Here is a 19,238-nt window from a genome sequence, read left to right as displayed (position 1 = left end):
TCAGCCATGATAACCATAAAGTCCTTGCAGTCAAGCATGGAATAATGGTTATGCTTCCATCCTCTAAGATATCCCTAATAACACAGAAAAGTATTAAATCTCTAGTGAAATGTAAAGCTGCAATCACTTGTGCATAAAAAAATAGCAGCTCATAGGGGATATAGCTCAGTGGTAGAGCGCATGCTTCGCATGTATGAGGCCCCGGATTCAATCCCCGGCATCTCCAAGTTTTACAAAATACAGCTTTTTACCATATGTAAACTCTCTAGTAGAGCCAAAGAAAACAAGCAAACCAATAAAAGTACTCTACAGCAATAGTCAAAGTTGAATACAAATCATAAAAAATCAATCAAATATGATTATATTCATCATCTTCTTCATTCCATTTTTCAAAGTTAAGTTCCCATTGAATGCCTATTGCCATTCTCCTACACTGAGGGAAAACATATGGTAAGTAGGAAATAGATTTTTTATTTTCAGTGGGAACTGAAGGCGACTACCCGAGCAAAGTTTAATAAAAGAGCGAGACAAATAATATAGCAAAACTAATTGATTAAGATTGAGAGACAAGTTCAAACACTTTGTGAACAAAAAGAGGATGGACATGGGCTTGGAGGGCAAGCACTTAATGAAATTTCAAAGCATGGAATGATGACAACATATGAACTCTACAAAGATTGTCTGTTGAAGCATTAGCTAGCAGTGGCCAAGAGGCAGTCTTAGCATGCATCTTTTATGCCCTTCTGCTAAGTTCTGACACTGATGATCAAACAGATTGTAAGACAGCCCTCTAGTTAGCAAAACTTGATCAATATCCACACCATTCATTAGTAAAAGTAGGGGATTCTGATGATGAACCAGTCTCTGATGGAGAACTTAAAGAGCATTCCAATGTTCGGAATGGGCATCTACTTGCATTCTCATCAGCCATGAAAACCATACAGTCCTTGAAGTCAAGCATGGTATAATGGTTATCCTTCCATCCTCTAAGATATCACTAATAACACTGAAAAGTAGTAAATCTCTAGTGAATTGTAAAGCTGCAATCACTTATGCATCAGAAAATAGCAGCTCATAGGGGATGTAGCTCGGTGGTAGAGCGCATGCTTCGCTTGTATAAGCCCCTGAGTTCAATCCCCAGAATCTCTAAGTTTTGCAAAATACAGCTTTTTACCATATGTAAACTCTCTAGAAGAGCCAAAGATAACAAGCAAACCAATACAAGTACTCTACAGCAATAGTCAAAGTTGAATACAAATCATAAAAAAATAATCAAATATGATTATATTCATCATCTTCTTCATTCCATTTTTCAAAGTTAAGTTCCCATTGAATGCTTATTGCCATTCTCCTACACTGAGGGTAAACTTATGGTAAGTAGGAAATAGATTTTTTATTTTCAGTGGGAACTGAAGGCGACAACTCAAGCAAAGTTTAATAAAAGAGCGAGACAAATAATATAGCAAAACTAATTGATTAAGATTGAGAGACAAGTTCAAACACTTTGTGAACAAAAAGAGGATGGACATGGGCTTGGAGGGCAAGCACTTAATGAAATTTCAAAGCATGGAATGATGACAACATATCAACTGTACATAGATTGTCTGGTGAAGCATTAGCTAGCAGTGGCGAAGAGGCAGTCTTAGCATGCATGCTTTGTGCCCTTCTGCTAAGTTCTGACACTGATGACCAAACAGAATGTAAGACAGCCCTCTAGTTAGCAAAACTTGATCAATATCCACACCATTCATTAGTAAAAGTAGGGGATTCTGATGATGAACCAGTCTCTGATGGAGAACTTTAAGAGCATTCCAATGTTCGGAATGGGCATCTACTTGCATTCTCATCAGCCATGATAACCATAAAGTCCTTGCAGTCAAGCATGGAATAATGGTTATGCTTCCATCCTCTAAGATATCCCTAATAACACAGAAAAGTATTAAATCTCTAGTGAAATGTAAAGCTGCAATCACTTGTGCATAAAAAAATAGCAGCTCATAGGGGATATAGCTCAGTGGTAGAGCGCATGCTTCGCATGTATGAGGCCCCGGATTCAATCCCCGGCATCTCCAAGTTTTACAAAATACAGCTTTTTACCATATGTAAACTCTCTAGTAGAGCCAAAGAAAACAAGCAAACCAATAAAAGTACTCTACAGCAATAGTCAAAGTTGAATACAAATCATAAAAAATCAATCAAATATGATTATATTCATCATCTTCTTCATTCCATTTTTCAAAGTTAAGTTCCCATTGAATGCCTATTGCCATTCTCCTACACTGAGGGAAAACATATGGTAAGTAGGAAATAGATTTTTTATTTTCAGTGGGAACTGAAGGCGACTACCCGAGCAAAGTTTAATAAAAGAGCGAGACAAATAATATAGCAAAACTAATTGATTAAGATTGAGAGACAAGTTCAAACACTTTGTGAACAAAAAGAGGATGGACATGGGCTTGGAGGGCAAGCACTTAATGAAATTTCAAAGCATGGAATGATGACAACATATGAACTCTACAAAGATTGTCTGTTGAAGCATTAGCTAGCAGTGGCCAAGAGGCAGTCTTAGCATGCATCTTTTGTGCCCTTCTGCTAAGTTCTGACACTGATGATCAAACAGATTGTAAGACAGCCCTCTAGTTAGCAAAACTTGATCAATATCCACACCATTCATTAGTAAAAGTAGGGGATTCTGATGATGAACCAGTCTCTGATGGAGAACTTAAAGAGCATTCCAATGTTCGGAATGGGCATCTACTTGCATTCTCATCAGCCATGAAAACCATACAGTCCTTGAAGTCAAGCATGGTATAATGGTTATCCTTCCATCCTCTAAGATATCACTAATAACACTGAAAAGTAGTAAATCTCTAGTGAATTGTAAAGCTGCAATCACTTATGCATCAGAAAATAGCAGCTCATAGGGGATGTAGCTCGGTGGTAGAGCGCATGCTTCGCTTGTATAAGCCCCTGAGTTCAATCCCCAGAATCTCTAAGTTTTGCAAAATACAGCTTTTTACCATATGTAAACTCTCTAGAAGAGCCAAAGATAACAAGCAAACCAATACAAGTACTCTACAGCAATAGTCAAAGTTGAATACAAATCATAAAAAAATAATCAAATATGATTATATTCATCATCTTCTTCATTCCATTTTTCAAAGTTAAGTTCCCATTGAATGCCTATTGCCATTCTCCTACACTGAGGGAAAACATATGGTAAGTAGGAAATAGATTTTTTATTTTCAGTGGGAACTGAAGGCGACTACCCGAGCAAAGTTTAATAAAAGAGCGAGACAAATAATATAGCAAAACTAATTGATTAAGATTGAGAGACAAGTTCAAACACTTTGTGAACAAAAAGAGGATGGACATGGGCTTGGAGGGCAAGCACTTAATGAAATTTCAAAGCATGGAATGATGACAACATATGAACTCTACAAAGATTGTCTGTTGAAGCATTAGCTAGCAGTGGCCAAGAGGCAGTCTTAGCATGCATCTTTTGTGCCCTTCTGCTAAGTTCTGACACTGATGATCAAACAGATTGTAAGACAGCCCTCTAGTTAGCAAAACTTGATCAATATCCACACCATTCATTAGTAAAAGTAGGGGATTCTGATGATGAACCAGTCTCTGATGGAGAACTTAAAGAGCATTCCAATGTTCGGAATGGGCATCTACTTGCATTCTCATCAGCCATGAAAACCATACAGTCCTTGAAGTCAAGCATGGTATAATGGTTATCCTTCCATCCTCTAAGATATCACTAATAACACTGAAAAGTAGTAAATCTCTAGTGAATTGTAAAGCTGCAATCACTTATGCATCAGAAAATAGCAGCTCATAGGGGATGTAGCTCGGTGGTAGAGCGCATGCTTCGCTTGTATAAGCCCCTGAGTTCAATCCCCAGAATCTCTAAGTTTTGCAAAATACAGCTTTTTACCATATGTAAACTCTCTAGAAGAGCCAAAGATAACAAGCAAACCAATACAAGTACTCTACAGCAATAGTCAAAGTTGAATACAAATCATAAAAAAATAATCAAATATGATTATATTCATCATCTTCTTCATTCCATTTTTCAAAGTTAAGTTCCCATTGAATGCCTATTGCCATTCTCCTACACTGAGGGAAAACATATGGTAAGTAGGAAATAGATTTTTTATTCTCAGTGGGAACTGAAGGCGACTACCTGAGCAAAGTTTAATAAAAGAGCGAGACAAATAATATAGCAGAACTAAATGATTAAGATTGAGAGACAAGTTCAAACACTTTATGAACAAAAAGAGGATGGACATGGGCTTGGAGGGCAAGCACTTAATGATAATTCAAAGCATGGAATGATGACAACATATCAACTCTACATAGATTGTCTGGTGAAGCATTAGCTAGCAGTGGCCAAGAGGCAGTCTTAGCATGCATCCTTTGTGCCCTTCTGCTAAGTTCTGACACTGATGACCAAACAGAATGTAAGACAGCCCTCTAGTTAGCAAAACTTGATCAATATCCACACCATTCATTAGTAAAAGTAGGGGATTCTGATGATGAACCAGTCTCTGATGGAGAACTTTAAGAGCATTCCAATGTTCGGAATGGGCATCTACTTGCATTCTCATCAGCCATGAAAACCATAAAGTCCTTGCAGTCAAGCATGGTATAATGGTTATGCTTCCATCCTCTAAGATATCCCTAATAACACTGAAAAGTAGTAAATCTCTAGTAAAATATAAAGCTGCAATCACTTGTGCATAAAAAAATAGCAGCTCATAGGGGATGTAGCTCAGTGGTAGAGTGCATGCTTCGCATGTATGAGGCCCCGGTTTCAATCCCCGGCATCTCCAAGTTTTACAAAATACAGCTTTTTACCATATGTAAACTCTCTAGTAGAGCCAAAGAAAACAAGCAAACCAATAAAAGTACTCTACAGCAATAGTCAAAGTTGAATACAAATCATAAAAAATCAAGCAAATATGATTATATTCATCATCTTCTTCATTCCATTTTTCAAAGTTAAGTTCCCATTGAATGCTTATTGCCATTCTCCTACACTGAGGGTAAACTTATGGTAAGTAGGAAATAGATTTTTTATTTTCAGTGGGAACTGAAGGCGACAACTCAAGCAAAGTTTAATAAAAGAGCGAGACAAATAATATAGCAAAACTAATTGATTAAGATTGAGAGACAAGTTCAAACACTTTGTGAACAAAAAGAGGATGGACATGGGCTTGGAGGGCAAGCACTTAATGAAATTTCAAAGCATGGAATGATGACAACATATCAACTGTACATAGATTGTCTGGTGAAGCATTAGCTAGCAGTGGCGAAGAGGCAGTCTTAGCATGCATGCTTTGTGCCCTTCTGCTAAGTTCTGACACTGATGACCAAACAGAATGTAAGACAGCCCTCTAGTTAGCAAAACTTGATCAATATCCACACCATTCATTAGTAAAAGTAGGGGATTCTGATGATGAACCAGTCTCTGATGGAGAACTTTAAGAGCATTCCAATGTTCGGAATGGGCATCTACTTGCATTCTCATCAGCCATGATAACCATAAAGTCCTTGCAGTCAAGCATGGAATAATGGTTATGCTTCCATCCTCTAAGATATCCCTAATAACACAGAAAAGTATTAAATCTCTAGTGAAATGTAAAGCTGCAATCACTTGTGCATAAAAAAATAGCAGCTCATAGGGGATATAGCTCAGTGGTAGAGCGCATGCTTCGCATGTATGAGGCCCCGGATTCAATCCCCGGCATCTCCAAGTTTTACAAAATACAGCTTTTTACCATATGTAAACTCTCTAGTAGAGCCAAAGAAAACAATCAAACCAATAAAAGTACTCTACAGCAATAGTCAAAGTTGAATACAAATCATAAAAAATCAATCAAATATGAGTATATTCATCATCTTCTTCATTCCATTTTTCAAAGTTAAGTTCCCATTGAATGCCTATTGCCATTCTCCTACACTGAGGGAAAACATATGGTAAGTAGGAAATAGATTTTTTATTTTCAGTGGGAACTGAAGGCGACTACCCGAGCAAAGTTTAATAAAAGAGCGAGACAAATAATATAGCAAAACTAATTGATTAAGATTGAGAGACAAGTTCAAACACTTTGTGAACAAAAAGAGGATGGACATGGGCTTGGAGGGCAAGCACTTAATGAAATTTCAAAGCATGGAATGATGACAACATATGAACTCTACAAAGATTGTCTGTTGAAGCATTAGCTAGCAGTGGCCAAGATGCAGTCTTAGCATGCATCCTTTGTGCCCTTCTGCTAAGTTCTGACACTGATGACCAAACAGATTGTAAGACAGCCCTCTAGTTAGCAAAACTTGATCAATATCCACACCATTCATTAGTAAAAGTAGGGGATTCTGATGATGAACCAGTCTCTGATGGAGAACTTTAAGAGCATTCCAATGTTCGGAATGGGCATCTACTTGCATTCTCATCAGCCATGAAAACCATAAAGTCCTTGCAGTCAAGCATGGTATAATGGTTATGCTTCCATCCTCTAAGATATCCCTAATAACACTGAAAAGTAGTAAATCTCTAGTAAAATATAAAGCTGCAATCACTTGTGCATAAAAAAATAGCAGCTCATAGGGGATGTAGCTCAGTGGTAGAGTGCATGCTTCGCATGTATGAGGCCCCGGTTTCAATCCCCGGCATCTCCAAGTTTTACAAAATACAGCTTTTTACCATATGTAAACTCTCTAGTAGAGCCAAAGAAAACAAGCAAACCAATAAAAATACTCTACAGCAATAGTCAAAGTTGAATACAAATCATAAAAAATCAAGCAAATATGATTATATTCATCATCTTCTTCATTCCATTTTTCAAAGTTAAGTTCCCATTGAATGCTTATTGCCATTCTCCTACACTGAGGGTAAACTTATGGTAAGTAGGAAATAGATTTTTTATTTTCAGTGGGAACTGAAGGCGACAACTCAAGCAAAGTTTAATAAAAGAGCGAGACAAATAATATAGCAAAACTAATTGATTAAGATTGAGAGACAAGTTCAAACACTTTGTGAACAAAAAGAGGATGGACATGGGCTTGGAGGGCAAGCACTTAATGAAATTTCAAAGCATGGAATGATGACAACATATCAACTGTACATAGATTGTCTGGTGAAGCATTAGCTAGCAGTGGCGAAGAGGCAGTCTTAGCATGCATGCTTTGTGCCCTTCTGCTAAGTTCTGACACTGATGACCAAACAGAATGTAAGACAGCCCTCTAGTTAGCAAAACTTGATCAATATCCACACCATTCATTAGTAAAAGTAGGGGATTCTGATGATGAACCAGTCTCTGATGGAGAACTTTAAGAGCATTCCAATGTTCGGAATGGGCATCTACTTGCATTCTCATCAGCCATGATAACCATAAAGTCCTTGCAGTCAAGCATGGAATAATGGTTATGCTTCCATCCTCTAAGATATCCCTAATAACACAGAAAAGTATTAAATCTCTAGTGAAATGTAAAGCTGCAATCACTTGTGCATAAAAAAATAGCAGCTCATAGGGGATATAGCTCAGTGGTAGAGCGCATGCTTCGCATGTATGAGGCCCCGGATTCAATCCCCGGCATCTCCAAGTTTTACAAAATACAGCTTTTTACCATATGTAAACTCTCTAGTAGAGCCAAAGAAAACAAGCAAACCAATAAAAGTACTCTACAGCAATAGTCAAAGTTGAATACAAATCATAAAAAATCAATCAAATATGATTATATTCATCATCTTCTTCATTCCATTTTTCAAAGTTAAGTTCCCATTGAATGCCTATTGCCATTCTCCTACACTGAGGGAAAACATATGGTAAGTAGGAAATAGATTTTTTATTTTCAGTGGGAACTGAAGGCGACTACCCGAGCAAAGTTTAATAAAAGAGCGAGACAAATAATATAGCAAAACTAATTGATTAAGATTGAGAGACAAGTTCAAACACTTTGTGAACAAAAAGAGGATGGACATGGGCTTGGAGGGCAAGCACTTAATGAAATTTCAAAGCATGGAATGATGACAACATATGAACTCTACAAAGATTGTCTGTTGAAGCATTAGCTAGCAGTGGCCAAGAGGCAGTCTTAGCATGCATCTTTTGTGCCCTTCTGCTAAGTTCTGACACTGATGATCAAACAGATTGTAAGACAGCCCTCTAGTTAGCAAAACTTGATCAATATCCACACCATTCATTAGTAAAAGTAGGGGATTCTGATGATGAACCAGTCTCTGATGGAGAACTTAAAGAGCATTCCAATGTTCGGAATGGGCATCTACTTGCATTCTCATCAGCCATGAAAACCATACAGTCCTTGAAGTCAAGCATGGTATAATGGTTATCCTTCCATCCTCTAAGATATCACTAATAACACTGAAAAGTAGTAAATCTCTAGTGAATTGTAAAGCTGCAATCACTTATGCATCAGAAAATAGCAGCTCATAGGGGATGTAGCTCGGTGGTAGAGCGCATGCTTCGCTTGTATAAGCCCCTGAGTTCAATCCCCAGAATCTCTAAGTTTTGCAAAATACAGCTTTTTACCATATGTAAACTCTCTAGAAGAGCCAAAGATAACAAGCAAACCAATACAAGTACTCTACAGCAATAGTCAAAGTTGAATACAAATCATAAAAAAATAATCAAATATGATTATATTCATCATCTTCTTCATTCCATTTTTCAAAGTTAAGTTCCCATTGAATGCGTATTGCCATTCTCCTACACTGAGGGTAAACTTATGGTAAGTAGGAAATAGATTTTTTATTTTCAGTGGGAACTGAAGGCGACAACTCAAGCAAAGTTTAATAAAAGAGCGAGACAAATAATATAGCAAAACTAATTGATTAAGATTGAGAGACAAGTTCAAACACTTTGTGAACAAAAAGAGGATGGACATGGGCTTGGAGGGCAAGCACTTAATGAAATTTCAAAGCATGGAATGATGACAACATATCAACTGTACATAGATTGTCTGGTGAAGCATTAGCTAGCAGTGGCGAAGAGGCAGTCTTAGCATGCATGCTTTGTGCCCTTCTGCTAAGTTCTGACACTGATGACCAAACAGAATGTAAGACAGCCCTCTAGTTAGCAAAACTTGATCAATATCCACACCATTCATTAGTAAAAGTAGGGGATTCTGATGATGAACCAGTCTCTGATGGAGAACTTTAAGAGCATTCCAATGTTCGGAATGGGCATCTACTTGCATTCTCATCAGCCATGATAACCATAAAGTCCTTGCAGTCAAGCATGGAATAATGGTTATGCTTCCATCCTCTAAGATATCCCTAATAACACAGAAAAGTATTAAATCTCTAGTGAAATGTAAAGCTGCAATCACTTGTGCATAAAAAAATAGCAGCTCATAGGGGATATAGCTCAGTGGTAGAGCGCATGCTTCGCATGTATGAGGCCCCGGATTCAATCCCCGGCATCTCCAAGTTTTACAAAATACAGCTTTTTACCATATGTAAACTCTCTAGTAGAGCCAAAGAAAACAAGCAAACCAATAAAAGTACTCTACAGCAATAGTCAAAGTTGAATACAAATCATAAAAAATCAATCAAATATGATTATATTCATCATCTTCTTCATTCCATTTTTCAAAGTTAAGTTCCCATTGAATGCCTATTGCCATTCTCCTACACTGAGGGAAAACATATGGTAAGTAGGAAATAGATTTTTTATTTTCAGTGGGAACTGAAGGCGACTACCCGAGCAAAGTTTAATAAAAGAGCGAGACAAATAATATAGCAAAACTAATTGATTAAGATTGAGAGACAAGTTCAAACACTTTGTGAACAAAAAGAGGATGGACATGGGCTTGGAGGGCAAGCACTTAATGAAATTTCAAAGCATGGAATGATGACAACATATGAACTCTACAAAGATTGTCTGTTGAAGCATTAGCTAGCAGTGGCCAAGAGGCAGTCTTAGCATGCATCTTTTGTGCCCTTCTGCTAAGTTCTGACACTGATGATCAAACAGATTGTAAGACAGCCCTCTAGTTAGCAAAACTTGATCAATATCCACACCATTCATTAGTAAAAGTAGGGGATTCTGATGATGAACCAGTCTCTGATGGAGAACTTAAAGAGCATTCCAATGTTCGGAATGGGCATCTACTTGCATTCTCATCAGCCATGAAAACCATACAGTCCTTGAAGTCAAGCATGGTATAATGGTTATCCTTCCATCCTCTAAGATATCACTAATAACACTGAAAAGTAGTAAATCTCTAGTGAATTGTAAAGCTGCAATCACTTATGCATCAGAAAATAGCAGCTCATAGGGGATGTAGCTCGGTGGTAGAGCGCATGCTTCGCTTGTATAAGCCCCTGAGTTCAATCCCCAGAATCTCTAAGTTTTGCAAAATACAGCTTTTTACCATATGTAAACTCTCTAGAAGAGCCAAAGATAACAAGCAAACCAATTCAAGTACTCTACAGCAATAGTCAAAGTTGAATACAAATCATAAAAAAATAATCAAATATGATTATATTCATCATCTTCTTCATTCCATTTTTCAAAGTTAAGTTCCCATTGAATGCCTATTGCCATTCTCCTACACTGAGGGAAAACATATGGTAAGTAGGAAATAGATTTTTTATTCTCAGTGGGAACTGAAGGCGACTACCTGAGCAAAGTTTAATAAAAGAGCGAGACAAATAATATAGCAGAACTAAATGATTAAGATTGAGAGACAAGTTCAAACACTTTATGAACAAAAAGAGGATGGACATGGGCTTGGAGGGCAAGCACTTAATGATAATTCAAAGCATGGAATGATGACAACATATCAACTCTACATAGATTGTCTGGTGAAGCATTAGCTAGCAGTGGCCAAGAGGCAGTCTTAGCATGCATCCTTTGTGCCCTTCTGCTAAGTTCTGACACTGATGACCAAACAGAATGTAAGACAGCCCTCTAGTTAGCAAAACTTGATCAATATCCACACCATTCATTAGTAAAAGTAGGGGATTCTGATGATGAACCAGTCTCTGATGGAGAACTTTAAGAGCATTCCAATGTTCGGAATGGGCATCTACTTGCATTCTCATCAGCCATGAAAACCATAAAGTCCTTGCAGTCAAGCATGGTATAATGGTTATGCTTCCATCCTCTAAGATATCCCTAATAACACTGAAAAGTAGTAAATCTCTAGTAAAATATAAAGCTGCAATCACTTGTGCATAAAAAAATAGCAGCTCATAGGGGATGTAGCTCAGTGGTAGAGTGCATGCTTCGCATGTATGAGGCCCCGGTTTCAATCCCCGGCATCTCCAAGTTTTACAAAATACAGCTTTTTACCATATGTAAACTCTCTAGTAGAGCCAAAGAAAACAAGCAAACCAATAAAAGTACTCTACAGCAATAGTCAAAGTTGAATACAAATCATAAAAAATCAAGCAAATATGATTATATTCATCATCTTCTTCATTCCATTTTTCAAAGTTAAGTTCCCATTGAATGCTTATTGCCATTCTCCTACACTGAGGGTAAACTTATGGTAAGTAGGAAATAGATTTTTTATTTTCAGTGGGAACTGAAGGCGACAACTCAAGCAAAGTTTAATAAAAGAGCGAGACAAATAATATAGCAAAACTAATTGATTAAGATTGAGAGACAAGTTCAACACTTTGTGAACAAAAAGAGGATGGACATGGGCTTGGAGGGCAAGCACTTAATGAAATTTCAAAGCATGGAATGATGACAACATATCAACTGTACATAGATTGTCTGGTGAAGCATTAGCTAGCAGTGGCGAAGAGGCAGTCTTAGCATGCATGCTTTGTGCCCTTCTGCTAAGTTCTGACACTGATGACCAAACAGAATGTAAGACAGCCCTCTAGTTAGCAAAACTTGATCAATATCCACACCATTCATTAGTAAAAGTAGGGGATTCTGATGATGAACCAGTCTCTGATGGAGAACTTTAAGAGCATTCCAATGTTCGGAATGGGCATCTACTTGCATTCTCATCAGCCATGATAACCATAAAGTCCTTGCAGTCAAGCATGGAATAATGGTTATGCTTCCATCCTCTAAGATATCCCTAATAACACAGAAAAGTATTAAATCTCTAGTGAAATGTAAAGCTGCAATCACTTGTGCATAAAAAAATAGCAGCTCATAGGGGATATAGCTCAGTGGTAGAGCGCATGCTTCGCATGTATGAGGCCCCGGATTCAATCCCCGGCATCTCCAAGTTTTACAAAATACAGCTTTTTACCATATGTAAACTCTCTAGTAGAGCCAAAGAAAACAATCAAACCAATAAAAGTACTCTACAGCAATAGTCAAAGTTGAATACAAATCATAAAAAATCAATCAAATATGAGTATATTCATCATCTTCTTCATTCCATTTTTCAAAGTTAAGTTCCCATTGAATGCCTATTGCCATTCTCCTACACTGAGGGAAAACATATGGTAAGTAGGAAATAGATTTTTTATTTTCAGTGGGAACTGAAGGCGACTACCCGAGCAAAGTTTAATAAAAGAGCGAGACAAATAATATAGCAAAACTAATTGATTAAGATTGAGAGACAAGTTCAAACACTTTGTGAACAAAAAGAGGATGGACATGGGCTTGGAGGGCAAGCACTTAATGAAATTTCAAAGCATGGAATGATGACAACATATGAACTCTACAAAGATTGTCTGTTGAAGCATTAGCTAGCAGTGGCCAAGATGCAGTCTTAGCATGCATCCTTTGTGCCCTTCTGCTAAGTTCTGACACTGATGACCAAACAGATTGTAAGACAGCCCTCTAGTTAGCAAAACTTGATCAATATCCACACCATTCATTAGTAAAAGTAGGGGATTCTGATGATGAACCAGTCTCTGATGGAGAACTTTAAGAGCATTCCAATGTTCGGAATGGGCATCTACTTGCATTCTCATCAGCCATGAAAACCATAAAGTCCTTGCAGTCAAGCATGGTATAATGGTTATGCTTCCATCCTCTAAGATATCCCTAATAACACTGAAAAGTAGTAAATCTCTAGTAAAATATAAAGCTGCAATCACTTGTGCATAAAAAAATAGCAGCTCATAGGGGATGTAGCTCAGTGGTAGAGTGCATGCTTCGCATGTATGAGGCCCCGGTTTCAATCCCCGGCATCTCCAAGTTTTACAAAATACAGCTTTTTACCATATGTAAACTCTCTAGTAGAGCCAAAGAAAACAAGCAAACCAATAAAAGTACTCTACAGCAATAGTCAAAGTTGAATACAAATCATAAAAAATCAAGCAAATATGATTATATTCATCATCTTCTTCATTCCATTTTTCAAAGTTAAGTTCCCATTGAATGCTTATTGCCATTCTCCTACACTGAGGGTAAACTTATGGTAAGTAGGAAATAGATTTTTTATTTTCAGTGGGAACTGAAGGCGACAACTCAAGCAAAGTTTAATAAAAGAGCGAGACAAATAATATAGCAAAACTAATTGATTAAGATTGAGAGACAAGTTCAAACACTTTGTGAACAAAAAGAGGATGGACATGGGCTTGGAGGGCAAGCACTTAATGAAATTTCAAAGCATGGAATGATGACAACATATCAACTGTACATAGATTGTCTGGTGAAGCATTAGCTAGCAGTGGCGAAGAGGCAGTCTTAGCATGCATGCTTTGTGCCCTTCTGCTAAGTTCTGACACTGATGACCAAACAGAATGTAAGACAGCCCTCTAGTTAGCAAAACTTGATCAATATCCACACCATTCATTAGTAAAAGTAGGGGATTCTGATGATGAACCAGTCTCTGATGGAGAACTTTAAGAGCATTCCAATGTTCGGAATGGGCATCTACTTGCATTCTCATCAGCCATGATAACCATAAAGTCCTTGCAGTCAAGCATGGAATAATGGTTATGCTTCCATCCTCTAAGATATCCCTAATAACACAGAAAAGTATTAAATCTCTAGTGAAATGTAAAGCTGCAATCACTTGTGCATAAAAAAATAGCAGCTCATAGGGGATATAGCTCAGTGGTAGAGCGCATGCTTCGCATGTATGAGGCCCCGGATTCAATCCCCGGCATCTCCAAGTTTTACAAAATACAGCTTTTTACCATATGTAAACTCTCTAGTAGAGCCAAAGAAAACAAGCAAACCAATAAAAGTACTCTACAGCAATAGTCAAAGTTGAATACAAATCATAAAAAATCAATCAAATATGATTATATTCATCATCTTCTTCATTCCATTTTTCAAAGTTAAGTTCCCATTGAATGCCTATTGCCATTCTCCTACACTGAGGGAAAACATATGGTAAGTAGGAAATAGATTTTTTATTTTCAGTGGGAACTGAAGGCGACTACCCGAGCAAAGTTTAATAAAAGAGCGAGACAAATAATATAGCAAAACTAATTGATTAAGATTGAGAGACAAGTTCAAACACTTTGTGAACAAAAAGAGGATGGACATGGGCTTGGAGGGCAAGCACTTAATGAAATTTCAAAGCATGGAATGATGACAACATATGAACTCTACAAAGATTGTCTGTTGAAGCATTAGCTAGCAGTGGCCAAGAGGCAGTCTTAGCATGCATCTTTTGTGCCCTTCTGCTAAGTTCTGACACTGATGATCAAACAGATTGTAAGACAGCCCTCTAGTTAGCAAAACTTGATCAATATCCACACCATTCATTAGTAAAAGTAGGGGATTCTGATGATGAACCAGTCTCTGATGGAGAACTTAAAGAGCATTCCAATGTTCGGAATGGGCATCTACTTGCATTCTCATCAGCCATGAAAACCATACAGTCCTTGAAGTCAAGCATGGTATAATGGTTATCCTTCCATCCTCTAAGATATCACTAATAACACTGAAAAGTAGTAAATCTCTAGTGAATTGTAAAGCTGCAATCACTTATGCATCAGAAAATAGCAGCTCATAGGGGATGTAGCTCGGTGGTAGAGCGCATGCTTCGCTTGTATAAGCCCCTGAGTTCAATCCCCAGAATCTCTAAGTTTTGCAAAATACAGCTTTTTACCATATGTAAACTCTCTAGAAGAGCCAAAGATAACAAGCAAACCAATACAAGTACTCTACAGCAATAGTCAAAGTTGAATACAAATCATAAAAAAATAATCAAATATGATTATATTCATCATCTTCTTCATTCCATTTTTCAAAGTTAAGTTCCCATTGAATGCTTATTGCCATTCTCCTACACTGAGGGTAAACTTATGGTAAGTAGGAAATAGATTTTTTATTTTCAGTGGGAACTGAAGGCGACAACTCAAGCAAAGTTTAATAAAAGAGCGAGACAAATAATATAGCAAAACTAATTGATTAAGATTGAGAGACAAGTTCAAACACTTTGTGAACAAAAAGAGGATGGACATGGGCTTGGAGGGCAAGCACTTAATGAAATTTCAAAGCATGGAATGATGACAACATATCAACTGTACATAGATTGTCTGGTGAAGCATTAGCTAGCAGTGCCGAAGAGGCAGTCTTAGCATGCATGCTTTGTGCCCTTCTGCTAAGTTCTGACACTGATGACCAAACAGAATGTAAGACAGCCCTCTAGTTAGCAAAACTTGATCAATATCCACACCATTCATTAGTAAAAGTAGGGGATTCTGATGATGAACCAGTCTCTGATGGAGAACTTTAAGAGCATTCCAATGTTCGGAATGGGCATCTACTTGCATTCTCATCAGCCATGATAACCATAAAGTCCTTGCAGTCAAGCATGGAATAATGGTTATGCTTCCATCCTCTAAGATATCCCTAATAACACAGAAAAGTATTAAATCTCTAGTGAAATGTAAAGCTGCAATCACTTGTGCATAAAAAAATAGCAGCTCATAGGGGATATAGCTCAGTGGTAGAGCGCATGCTTCGCATGTATGAGGCCCCGGATTCAATCCCCGGCATCTCCAAGTTTTACAAAATACAGCTTTTTACCATATGTAAACTCTCTAGTAGAGCCAAAGAAAACAAGCAAACCAATAAAAGTACTCTACAGCAATAGTCAAAGTTGAATACAAATCATAAAAAATCAATCAAATATGATTATATTCATCATCTTCTTCATTCCATTTTTCAAAGTTAAGTTCCCATTGAATGCCTATTGCCATTCTCCTACACTGAGGGAAAACATATGGTAAGTAGGAAATAGATTTTTTATTTTCAGTGGGAACTGAAGGCGACTACCCGAGCAAAGTTTAATAAAAGAGCGAGACAAATAATATAGCAAAACTAATTGATTAAGATTGAGAGACAAGTTCAAACACTTTGTGAACAAAAAGAGGATGGACATGGGCTTGGAGGGCAAGCACTTAATGAAATTTCAAAGCATGGAATGATGACAACATATGAACTCTACAAAGATTGTCTGTTGAAGCATTAGCTAGCAGTGGCCAAGAGGCAGTCTTAGCATGCATCTTTTGTGCCCTTCTGCTAAGTTCTGACACTGATGATCAAACAGATTGTAAGACAGCCCTCTAGTTAGCAAAACTTGATCAATATCCACACCATTCATTAGTAAAAGTAGGGGATTCTGATGATGAACCAGTCTCTGATGGAGAACTTAAAGAGCATTCCAATGTTCGGAATGGGCATCTACTTGCATTCTCATCAGCCATGAAAACCATACAGTCCTTGAAGTCAAGCATGGTATAATGGTTATCCTTCCATCCTCTAAGATATCACTAATAACACTGAAAAGTAGTAAATCTCTAGTGAATTGTAAAGCTGCAATCACTTATGCATCAGAAAATAGCAGCTCATAGGGGATGTAGCTCGGTGGTAGAGCGCATGCTTCGCTTGTATAAGCCCCTGAGTTCAATCCCCAGAATCTCTAAGTTTTGCAAAATACAGCTTTTTACCATATGTAAACTCTCTAGAAGAGCCAAAGATAACAAGCAAACCAATACAAGTACTCTACAGCAATAGTCAAAGTTGAATACAAATCATAAAAAAATAATCAAATATGATTATATTCATCATCTTCTTCATTCCATTTTTCAAAGTTAAGTTCCCATTGAATGCCTATTGCCATTCTCCTACACTGAGGGAAAACATATGGTAAGTAGGAAATAGATTTTTTATTCTCAGTGGGAACTGAAGGCGACTACCTGAGCAAAGTTTAATAAAAGAGCGAGACAAATAATATAGCAGAACTAAATGATTAAGATTGAGAGACAAGTTCAAACACTTTATGAACAAAAAGAGGATGGACATGGGCTTGGAGGGCAAGCACTTAATGATACTTCAAAGCATGGAATGATGACAACATATCAACTCTACATAGATTGTCTGGTGAAGCATTAGCTAGCAGTGGCCAAGAGGCAGTCTTAGCATGCATCCTTTGTGCCCTTCTGCTAAGTTCTGACACTGATGACCAAACAGAATGTAAGACAGCCCTCTAGTTAGCAAAACTTGATCAATATCCACACCATTCATTAGTAAAAGTAGGGGATTCTGATGATGAACCAGTCTCTGATGGAGAACTTTAAGAGCATTCCAATGTTCGGAATGGGCATCTACTTGCATTCTCATCAGCCATGAAAACCATAAAGTCCTTGCAGTCAAGCATGGTATAATGGTTATGCTTCCATCCTCTAAGATATCCCTAATAACACTGAAAAGTAGTAAATCTCTAGTAAAATATAAAGCTGCAATCACTTGTGCATAAAAAAATAGCAGCTCATAGGGGATGTAGCTCAGTGGTAGAGTGCATGCTTCGCATGTATGAGGCCCCGGTTTCAATCCCCGGCATCTCCAAGTTTTACAAAATACAGCTTTTTACCATATGTAAACTCTCTAGTAGAGCCAAAGAAAACAAGCAAACCAATAAAAGTACTCTACAGCAATAGTCAAAGTTGAATACAAATCATAAAAAATCAAGCAAATATGATTATATTCATCATCTTCTTCATTCCATTTTTCAAAGTTAAGTTCCCATTGAATGCTTATTGCCATTCTCCTACACTGAGGGTAAACTTATGGTAAGTAGGAAATAGATTTTTTATTTTCAGTGGGAACTGAAGGCGACAACTCAAGCAAAGTTTAATAAAAGAGCGAGACAAATAATATAGCAAAACTAATTGATTAAGATTGAGAGACAAGTTCAAACACTTTGTGAACAAAAAGAGGATGGACATGGGCTTGGAGGGCAAGCACTTAATGAAATTTCAAAGCATGGAATGATGACAACATATCAACTGTACATAGATTGTCTGGTGAAGCATTAGCTAGCAGTGGCGAAGAGGCAGTCTTAGCATGCATGCTTTGTGCCCTTCTGCTAAGTTCTGACACTGATGACCAAACAGAATGTAAGACAGCCCTCTAGTTAGCAAAACTTGATCAATATCCACACCATTCATTAGTAAAAGTAGGGGATTCTGATGATGAACCAGTCTCTGATGGAGAACTTTAAGAGCATTCCAATGTTCGGAATGGGCATCTACTTGCATTCTCATCAGCCATGATAACCATAAAGTCCTTGCAGTCAAGCATGGAATAATGGTTATGCTTCCATCCTCTAAGATATCCCTAATAACACAGAAAAGTATTAAATCTCTAGTGAAATGTAAAGCTGCAATCACTTGTGCATAAAAAAATAGCAGCTCATAGGGGATATAGCTCAGTGGTAGAGCGCATGCTTCGCATGTATGAGGCCCCGGATTCAATCCCCGGCATCTCCAAGTTTTACAAAATACAGCTTTTTACCATATGTAAACTCTCTAGTAGAGCCAAAGAAAACAATCAAACCAATAAAAGTACTCTACAGCAATAGTCAAAGTTGAATACAAATCATAAAAAATCAATCAAATATGAGTATATTCATCATCTTCTTCATTCCATTTTTCAAAGTTAAGTTCCCATTGAATGCCTATTGCCATTCTCCTACACTGAGGGAAAACATATGGTAAGTAGGAAATAGATTTTTTATTTTCAGTGGGAACTGAAGGCGACTACCCGAGCAAAGTTTAATAAAAGAGCGAGACAAATAATATAGCAAAACTAATTGATTAAGATTGAGAGACAAGTTCAAACACTTTGTGAACAAAAAGAGGATGGACATGGGCTTGGAGGGCAAACACTTAATGAAATTTCAAAGCATGGAATGATGACAACATATGAACTCTACAAAGATTGTCTGTTGAAGCATTAGCTAGCAGTGGCCAAGATGCAGTCTTAGCATGCATCCTTTGTGCCCTTCTGCTAAGTTCTGACACTGATGACCAAACAGATTGT

The 19,238-nt window shown here is 37.5% G+C and overlaps 14 non-coding genes across 14 annotated transcripts; all 14 read left to right on the top strand.

Annotated features, from left to right (window-relative positions):
• Positions 1-154: 154 nt before the first annotated feature.
• TRNAA-CGC (transfer RNA alanine (anticodon CGC)) lies at positions 155-226 on the top strand. The gene has a single exon. It is a non-coding gene; the product is annotated as a tRNA-Ala (tRNA).
• A 1,774-nt stretch (positions 227-2,000) lies between these two features.
• On the top strand, positions 2,001-2,072 carry TRNAA-CGC (transfer RNA alanine (anticodon CGC)). Its single transcript has one exon. It is a non-coding gene; the product is annotated as a tRNA-Ala (tRNA).
• Positions 2,073-4,769: 2,697 nt separating this feature from the next.
• Positions 4,770-4,841, top strand: TRNAA-CGC (transfer RNA alanine (anticodon CGC)). Its single transcript has one exon. It is a non-coding gene; the product is annotated as a tRNA-Ala (tRNA).
• An 851-nt stretch (positions 4,842-5,692) lies between these two features.
• On the top strand, positions 5,693-5,764 carry TRNAA-CGC (transfer RNA alanine (anticodon CGC)). The gene has a single exon. It is a non-coding gene; the product is annotated as a tRNA-Ala (tRNA).
• Positions 5,765-6,615: 851 nt separating this feature from the next.
• On the top strand, positions 6,616-6,687 carry TRNAA-CGC (transfer RNA alanine (anticodon CGC)). Its single transcript has one exon. It is a non-coding gene; the product is annotated as a tRNA-Ala (tRNA).
• An 851-nt stretch (positions 6,688-7,538) lies between these two features.
• On the top strand, positions 7,539-7,610 carry TRNAA-CGC (transfer RNA alanine (anticodon CGC)). Its single transcript has one exon. It is a non-coding gene; the product is annotated as a tRNA-Ala (tRNA).
• Positions 7,611-9,384: 1,774 nt separating this feature from the next.
• On the top strand, positions 9,385-9,456 carry TRNAA-CGC (transfer RNA alanine (anticodon CGC)). The gene has a single exon. It is a non-coding gene; the product is annotated as a tRNA-Ala (tRNA).
• Positions 9,457-11,230: 1,774 nt separating this feature from the next.
• Positions 11,231-11,302, top strand: TRNAA-CGC (transfer RNA alanine (anticodon CGC)). Its single transcript has one exon. It is a non-coding gene; the product is annotated as a tRNA-Ala (tRNA).
• An 850-nt stretch (positions 11,303-12,152) lies between these two features.
• TRNAA-CGC (transfer RNA alanine (anticodon CGC)) lies at positions 12,153-12,224 on the top strand. The gene has a single exon. It is a non-coding gene; the product is annotated as a tRNA-Ala (tRNA).
• An 851-nt stretch (positions 12,225-13,075) lies between these two features.
• Positions 13,076-13,147, top strand: TRNAA-CGC (transfer RNA alanine (anticodon CGC)). Its single transcript has one exon. It is a non-coding gene; the product is annotated as a tRNA-Ala (tRNA).
• An 851-nt stretch (positions 13,148-13,998) lies between these two features.
• On the top strand, positions 13,999-14,070 carry TRNAA-CGC (transfer RNA alanine (anticodon CGC)). The gene has a single exon. It is a non-coding gene; the product is annotated as a tRNA-Ala (tRNA).
• Positions 14,071-15,844: 1,774 nt separating this feature from the next.
• On the top strand, positions 15,845-15,916 carry TRNAA-CGC (transfer RNA alanine (anticodon CGC)). Its single transcript has one exon. It is a non-coding gene; the product is annotated as a tRNA-Ala (tRNA).
• Positions 15,917-17,690: 1,774 nt separating this feature from the next.
• On the top strand, positions 17,691-17,762 carry TRNAA-CGC (transfer RNA alanine (anticodon CGC)). The gene has a single exon. It is a non-coding gene; the product is annotated as a tRNA-Ala (tRNA).
• Positions 17,763-18,613: 851 nt separating this feature from the next.
• Positions 18,614-18,685, top strand: TRNAA-CGC (transfer RNA alanine (anticodon CGC)). Its single transcript has one exon. It is a non-coding gene; the product is annotated as a tRNA-Ala (tRNA).
• Positions 18,686-19,238: the final 553 nt, after the last annotated feature.

Source organism: Taudactylus pleione, unplaced genomic scaffold (assembly GCF_031769625.1).
Source record: "Taudactylus pleione unplaced genomic scaffold, aTauple2 ptg000070l, whole genome shotgun sequence".
NCBI lineage: Eukaryota > Metazoa > Chordata > Amphibia > Anura > Myobatrachidae > Taudactylus > Taudactylus pleione.
This window is presented reverse-complemented; position numbering and strand designations above follow the sequence as displayed.